General features: G+C 38.0%; 1 non-coding gene across 1 annotated transcript; it reads right to left on the bottom strand.

The window, feature by feature from the left end:
* Nucleotides 1-6,207: 6,207 nt before the first annotated feature.
* LOC122071632 lies at nucleotides 6,208-6,314 on the bottom strand. Its single transcript, XR_006138230.1, has one exon. It is a non-coding gene; the product is annotated as a small nucleolar RNA R71 (small nucleolar RNA).
* Between the last annotated feature and the right edge of the window lie 2,506 nt (nucleotides 6,315-8,820).

An 8,820-nucleotide genomic window follows, 5' to 3' on the forward strand; every position in this document is an offset into this window, starting at 1 on the left:
AATACTTTTGGGGGGGGGGGAAACAAGGGACAATTAAAAGTAGGTTAGAAATTCTCACTTCTCCATTTTGATAATAACATTATAAAAAGAAGCAACTATTTTTAAATTATTGATTTTTGGTAGTTACATATTATTAAATAATACACTTAAACCACTTTAGCAAGGCTATAGTCCTGAAGTGGCCTAAATATGAGTCTAGATCCTCTGTAGTGAACAGTGAATGGCAGTGAGCATCCAACAACTGGGAGGCCTTGGCATGCCCCCAAGCCGTTAGATTCTCACTGCAGCTCATGGCCTTATCGAAGAGGATCTGGACACCCTAAATATATACCTGTTTCTCACTTTTAAACAATTGGTGCATTAACCTATTCACCTAAGGATGACTCTCATATTAGCAATACTCATTAAAAAAAACGCTCATTTCCATCAAAGTTCTTTTTTATGGAAAAGAAAAAAATTCATTAATTGAAAAGTACTTAAGATATCAGTGTTTTGGTTAGAGTTCTTAAGCTATAAATGTTTGTTCATAGCTATGGTGGCTACATTTTGTAACAAAAATACCAATTCGTTTGTAGGCTTGAGACAAGAATTTTGTATAAGCAAAAAATTATAAACATCCAAGAAAATAGGTTTGGCGCTCCAAGGCCACAATCTAGTACTATTATCAAACAATAGGGTTCCTAATTCCTCTACATCGCTCCATCCATCAGTATTGGCTTGCTTCATCCCATAGAGAAGGCTCTTAGTTATGACTTCATTTTCATCAAATTGATAGCATATACATATAGGGAAGGTCCACAAACAAAATATATGCTCACATGTGGTAGAATTCCATGAAGCATCCTTCTCGAGAAGACCCCCAGGTGACCTACTAGAGGACTGAGCCTGAAATTCCCTCGTTGGAGGACCGAGCCTGAAGGTCTCGCACTAGAGGACTAAGCCTTGAGGTTGTCCACCAAAGGACTAACCTCTTAGGTCGCCTTCTGATGGGCTGACCTCTCAGTTCGTCTTCGTATGGACCGACCTCTCTAGTCACCCTTTGTGGATCAACTTGTGTCCATAAGGCACAATACTAACCATGAAGAACCACCTCGCCAAGGCACGACCAGAACAGGGGTGGATGACTGACCTGATTCTAACTTGGATCACCAACTCAGCATGTCACAACCCGTTCTCACAGAACCAGACCAGTGATCGAGTTAACACCTGTTAACCCAAAATCTACCAGGATCATCTGATACAATAACCACTATATAGCATACCCAAACTAAAGAAAATAATTTATGTATTTCAACGGAAGTCTTATATGTAGATACTTGTAAATACCCCAATACTCTTAATACCCAAATTGTATTATATAGTACATATACATGTGGGCCCATAGGCGTGATATATATACAAAAATTACAATTTAAACATCTAGAGCACAAAAGGGGCAACATCATAAAATAATCAAAAGGAATCCTGGGATGGTATCAGTGTTGCTATCCCGCAACACAACTCTCGCACGAGCACTCCACCTCGTGCCCAAGATCTTCTGGGATCTACCAGTCTTCAACTGAAAACTCCACAGTGGGTTCCAACTCTAACTCTTTAGTCGGGTAACCTGTAAGATCATCTAAAAAGTGGTGTATGTGTGGGATGAGCTTACTAGCTCAATAAGTGAAAAGAAAGACCAAACAATTATTCATAATACAAATGCACCTATATGTATGCAAGTCCATTTTTATTATCTTAAACCACCTAAACATCACATCTAAGTTATAGGTCATGTGCTATTTGTAATCACAGTGCGTGTATGCCCTGGGTACGAGCTGCGAACCCCATCCCGCGATCCGTCCAAAGGATTACCGAAGAAGGCCAGCTGTGGGTACAGAAAAAGTAAATGGGCTTTACTTTGCATTAAAGTAAAATGGGCCTTGTCCTGCATTAATTTAAAAGTAGTACGATTGGTCCTCTTATTATATCACCAAAGTTGCTGATTGTCTTAGTGATCGGTCGGACGTACTTCTAACTGGCACCATTGGTACACAACCTCGGACTTCCCCCCAGTGATATACCCAACACCTAAACCCCTGCTGGGAAGGGTCGTAGCATAGGGATATGTCATTCCTAATCATATGCTCCTATATAAGATAGTATAACTGCATAGTGCCATCGCGTCCCATTCCTTGGGCCACCAATGAATTTGTGTCCAAGCCGACTAAGGCATCTAGTCTAGCAATGCATCATTTTCAATAATTTACAATCATCCATTTTATGTCTCAAAGCAGGAATAAACATTTAACAATTAAAGATATCAGCATATCAAATCATAAATGAATTTCATAATGCACACATCGATGCATATAATGACATTCGAGGATGACTAGGCTACACACCATAATGAAGTAATGACATGACTAGTCTATGAAAATAATGGAATGATGCAAAAATACTCCAAAAATAAATGAATTTTATAATGCACACATCAATGTATGCAATGGCATTCGAGGATGACTAGGCTACACACCATAATGAAATAATGACATAGCTAGTCTATGGTAATAATGGAATGATGCAAAAACACTCCAAAAATAAAGTCAATGTCCTCTCCCTACTTACTTAATTGTGTACAATGATCACCCTTGGTACGAGGAAGATCCAACGTGCGATGACGCGAGTTTCTAGTGAAACCTATCATTAAAGGGGTTGAGCTTAGTTCATTTCCACTTGAGGTATGATGATCCCAACTTGTTTAAAATCATTAGAGAAAGTTGCCTGATAAATTTGGGCCCAATCGGAATCCGATGAGTTAGAGTGGTAGGTCAACCAGTGGGCGAGGTACCCACCGATCCTTGCCAGTCGCTCGACACAGGGGCCCTGTAAGGAGCGACGGGCCAGGTGCCCACCGGTCCTCTCTCATCGCTCAGCCCAGGGGCTCTACCTGGACTGACGGGCTAGATGCCCACAAGTATTGGTCTCCAGTCAAGCCAATAGCCCATCTAGGATAGACGGGCTCCGGATTGGTGGGTCTGACCATTTCCAAGCACCCACCACTCAGAACCGAGACTTTGCTGTTCACTCCTATTCTTCATCTCACCTTGAGAAAACCACCACGGATCGATTCGACCATATTTTCCATAAATCTAAGGTACACCATGATTCCAGTATAGATTTATGATCGATTCAAAGTTCTAAGCTTGGGTTTTACCTCTTTGCTCAAGAACACTTCAAAAGCCTCAAATCTTCTTTTTAGCTCAAGAGATAAACAAATGTTTTTCAAATCTTGCAATTTTTTCCTCTAAAACCTTCATAAACAAACATATAGGCCTTTTATTAAACCTTAGATTCATCATCTCAAGTGGGATCAACAAGATCTAAAAGATTCATATTTAAATTAAAGGGGGTTCACTTAGGATTTTTGGGGGTCGAAGAAATATAGACCTAACTGAATTAGTTAAAACTTATCTAATAGCTTTCTACCAAGAGTGAAGGACTTGCCAAAAATGAGACTCCACAAATGCTTCAAGTCTCACTTGTGGCCTATAAATACCAAGGTAAGTCTCTAAAAAGGGGATCGATTTCTAATGAGCACATTTATGTGTGAAATCTAGGGTAGTAAAACATGCATTTTACATTTTTAGAATGGAGTTACCTTGGGTTTTACTCTTTTTTTTGTAGATTTTACATTTTCAAGGCCTTAAGGACTATCGGACGCTATATTTCTAATTTTACATGTAAAGAGGTCTTGTTTCTTTCATGGTTACGAAGAGGATGAAATTCTGAGGAAGATGGACGTATTTAATTAAAAGTACACATCCATTTGGTCACCTATACAAGTGATTATTCTTTTTGGGCCAGAAAAAGAATAATGGATCAGAATTGAACCGAGATGTAGAACCAGCCTATTTGCCATTGTCCCAAGTGTACAAGAAATATTTCAAATGCCAACAAGGATCGATGAACCACCCCCTTGAGTAATGGAAGATTGATTTTTGATAACAACAACTACCTAGCGTAGTTGGTGAGTTGTGGTGTGCAAAATCCCTTCCTCACCAGGAGGTCTTAAGTTTGAATCTCTTGGTTGCTATTTTTTGGATTTTTTTGGAAGATTTTCTCTCTCCTACTCATCACAATCGATTCAACCAAGTAATAGAGGTTGGCCAAGGGGTTTTCTTGCGCAAGAAGAGAGAAAAAAAGGAAATAAGAGAGAAAAAATAGGAAGTAAATAGAAAAAAATATAGAAAAATCGTGGGCTACACTCTCTCTCCTCCACCTCATAATTTTGGGCCCTCAAACCCAAATCCTTAGTCTCTCTCCCTATTTCTCTATAAATAAAAAACGTTCAAGGGGAGAGGATGGTTGTTTATTATTTTTTGTGCTATCTTTTTCTCTCTTCTTAGGCGCAATTCTATTTTTAGGGCTTTATCTCTTTCTCTAGTTCTCTTCTCTAGGCTAAGGCTCTTTTTATTTCTTCGTACTTTTTAGTTAAACACTTTTGTAATGGAGTTTTAATTAATGAATGCAAGTTTTCTTTCATTTTTATGGTTTATGGTATTGTAATTTTAATTCTCTATTTCAAGGTTTAGATCTAGGTGACAAGATCTAAGCTTTGAAGCATCTCTGTTCAAGTTCAATTTTTCTCTTTCAGATTTGTTTTCTCTGGTACTAGCAATTTCAGATTTGGTTTATTCCAGATCTGATTTTTAGTACTAGTAGCATTTCAAATCTTAATCAAGTTTTCAAGTTCAAGTATTGAAGTTCAGATAGGTAGGCTTCTCATAAGTCTTCTCTCCCCCCTCTCATTCCCTCTCCTGACTACCCTTTCCTTCTTAACTTAGGTTTTTAATTTCAGTCTTTACTTCATTTTTTTTTCCTTTCCCCCATGGTCCTTGGCTAGATGCATGTGTTGGCTTTGCCCCTCTCTAGCTATGGACCATCTTTTTATTGTGTTTATTTTCAGTTATTTACTTTACCTCCCTTTCCCTAAAGCTAAGTAGTGAAGCCCTCGTAAGAGTTACTCTCTAGTCAAATAGGGAAGTTTGTATTATTTACGATGCATCTCTCGGGCTAAGTAGAGAAACCTACTTGTGTGCCTCTCTCTAGCCTTCGTCTTTTTTTTTATATTTATTTATTTCAGCACTTTTACTTTCAGTTATTTACTTTTTATTTGCGTGGTTTGAAGTATTTAAATTCTTAGATGTGTTGGTTAGGACGCTTTTAGATGCATGTGTTTTAGGGCGATAGTTAGAAGTAGATCACCAATATCAATCATTACACTTTTACATTACTAAAAGAAGCTTAAAATAAAGTGACTGCTCTCCTTGTGTTCGACCCGTTAGCTACACTGATCCGTACGCTTGTGGTTACTTTGAAATTTCAAACAAGTTTTTGGCGCCGTTGCTGGGGAGACAGTTCCGTGTTATTTTTCGTTTTCTTTTGGTAAATCGGAGTGCTTTGGTTGCTTCATTTTGTTTTTTTTTTTCTTTTATTAAATTCTTTTGAAGAACAACTTGCAAGAATGGTTATATCAGTGGAGATCACCAAGCCTCACAGTATGATAAAGACAGGTTTCGCCCTGTAGCCGTACCTCAGGAATTGACCTGAGTAACCTTGGATCCCTACTGGTAAGCTCACAAAAAAAATTAGAAAAAAAAATTTCAAAATTTTTTTCCTTTTGTGTTTGTGGTTTGTCTTATTCTATTTGTGAGTAGTGTTCTGTTGCATGAGTGTTGGGTGGGTACATAATAGTGCGAATAGGTTAGGAAGAAGAGATCCAACAAGTAGTGACCCTATACATTTGCTCTCTTTAAAATCTTTCAATATAGGAGACCAATAGCAAAACCTTCCACCTAAATCTCAGAAAAATAGGTTCTACCCTACTAGAACAGTCCAACCTTTCTGCATAGTTCTATCATAAGCCCAGGGTAATAATTTTGAGCTCAAATCTCAATATATCACTATGTTGCCCCACTTCCATGGGCTAACCTCTAAGGATGAATACCTATTTCTATGCATACCTATCTAAGGGAATTTGAAGATATATATGTTCTAATTAAGATCCAACAGCTTTCTGATGATGTTGTTAAGCTTAGGTTCATCACTTTTGCATTAAAAGACCAAGCTAAGAAGTGATTGTATGAGTTATCCACAAATTCCATAACCACATGGGAGAAATTCACAGTTGTCTTCCTTAAGAAAATTTTCCCAACTCACGAGATCAATTAACTTAGAAGTGATATCCTTCAGTTTAGATAAAATCCTAGTGAGTCATTTTCTAAACTTATGGAGAGATTCAAGGATCTATTCCAAGAATGCATTCATCATGGCCTAGACTTACAGCATTTATGTCAAATAATTTATGAGGGTGTTGATTATCTAACTAAACAAATGCTAGAGTCCATGTGCCCTGAGGGATTCACATCCTTTACACATGAAGGAAAGACATGAGAATTCTTACTTGACTTAGCTGACAAAACCCATGAGTGAGAATCAACCCAAGAGAGTGAAAAAACCATAGGAGGGAAAGGATATTTTGTGGATGAGTTAGTAGCCAAGGAAACACACTTAGATAGCCTTATTAAAAGGATTGAGGCTACTGTTCCTAGAGAACCATCATTAGTCAATTTGGTTAAAATGTGTGCTTGGTGCCAGTCCCCTGGACATGTCATAGAAGAATGACCCAACACCTTTGGGGGTACTTCCAATGAAAGTGTGAATGCCTTATATCAGAATAATCCATATAGTAATACTTACAATCCAGGATGGAGAAATCACCCAAATTTCTCCTGGAATTAGAGCAATCAAGTAGGACCTTTCAATTTCTATTATAAAGGTCAATCTGGACCCCAAAGGCCTCCCTTTGTACAATAACCTTTTGCCCCGAATACTTTTCCTAGGCCAAATGTAGGACCTCAGGCTAGTTTCCCTAGGTCCCTCTTCTATCATCTTATTAGCAACCCCCTGGATTTACCAACATTGAAGAAGCAAGTAGGGTAAGTGATTTGAAAAAGAATATGACCCTCCTTATGACAAGTCATCAAAATCTTACAAGAGAACTCTCCCAAGTTATCTCAATTTTGTGTGAGAGAGAGACAGGAACTTTGCCTAATCAACTAGAGCCTAATCCTAGGCATCATCAGCCTGTTAGTTCACAAGTACTAACTAATGCACCATTGAATGTAGTACATGGTCAGACCTAACAAGGGCCCTCCAACCAATGTAATGTTATTTATGCCCTTAGGAGTGGTAGAGAGTACCAATAGAGTGTTCATAAATCTTTTCTATCCATTACTCATGTTAACTCTCCTTCAGTTGAGGACACAAGTGTGCCTCTTGTTCTAGGTTCGTCTGATGAACCTAAAGATTCTTCTGAAACTAAAGATGATTTGAATGAGGAAACCAAACATGATTCTTCTGAAAAAGAGTGAATCCCTAACAATCCTTATATTCTCTCTGTCCCTTTTTCTAATCGCTTAGTAAACAAAAAGAAGACTACTTCCATATCCCTCTTTTGGATGCCATATCCCAGATCCTCGCCTATTCAAAGGTTCTAAAAGATTTGTGTACTCATAAACGTTTCACTAGTGTACCCAAAAATGTATTCTTGGTAGGTAACATTAGTTCCATAATTACTAAGCCTATAACCACCAAGTATAAGGATCTAAGGAGCCCTACCATAGCTTGTGTCATAGGCAACACCTACATTGAGCATGCCTTACTTGACCTTGGCACAAGTGTGACTCTGTTGCCTTACCATGTATATAAACAACTAGGATTAGGAGAATTGAAAGCCACTGGAACTACTTTTCAGTTAGCAGATAAGTCTGTTAAGATTCCTAATGGGATGATTGAGGATGTCTTACTTAAGGTGGGGGAATTCATTTTCCCTGTTGATTTCACTGTGTTAGATACCAAGCCCTTCTCAACAAAGGACAAGATCCCCATAATTCCAGGAAGACCATTCCTGGCTACTAGTAATGCATTAATCAATTGTTGAAATGGTTTCCTAAGGTTATCTTTTGGCAACCAAACTTTTGAGTTTAACATGTTTAAGATAGGTAAACATCCATATATGGAAGAAGAGATCAATACGCTTGAGGATTTTCTAGATTTTTCTGATGATTTAACTACCAACTTTAATATTGATTTTGATTCAGAATTTTAAGAGTGTACGGATGAGTTAGAAGATGATAGTGAAACTTTCCTTTCTAAAGTCTTAAGTCTTCACACACCTATGGAGCCCTTAGGACCCTTTTTCAATTCCATTCCTAAACCTTCCATAGTTGAGCCCCCTAAGCTTGATCTTAAGCAGTTGCTATCTAATTTGAGGTATATTTTCTTAAGGATTGACTAGACTCTTCCAGTAATAATTTCTTCAGATTTGACTTCTAGCCAGGAAGAGAAATTACTTAAAGTGTTAAAAGACAATAAAGAAGCCCTAGGTTGGACCATGACTGATATCAAGGGTATAAGCCCTTCTATTGTGCAACATTATATACATCTTAAACCATCCACGGAACCCAAAAAAAGAGCTAATCCAATAATGATGGAAGCCATTAAGAAAGAGATTTTAAAATGCTTGGATCATGAAATAATTTATCCTATTTCTGATAGCCAATGGGTAAGCCCAGTCCATGTAGTGCCCAAGAAGTCTGGTGTTATTGTAGTTCCCAACGCCAATAACGAACTGATTCCAACCTGTGTCCAATCAGGGTGGAGAGTGTATAGACTATAGGAAACTTAATGCGGCAACCTGGAAGGACCACTTCCCATTGCCATTCATTGACCAGATGTTAGAGATGTTAGCTGGATATTAATATTATTATTTTCTTGATG

This window comes from Macadamia integrifolia, unplaced genomic scaffold (assembly GCF_013358625.1).
Source record: "Macadamia integrifolia cultivar HAES 741 unplaced genomic scaffold, SCU_Mint_v3 scaffold_38A, whole genome shotgun sequence".
Lineage (NCBI taxonomy): Eukaryota > Viridiplantae > Streptophyta > Magnoliopsida > Proteales > Proteaceae > Macadamia > Macadamia integrifolia.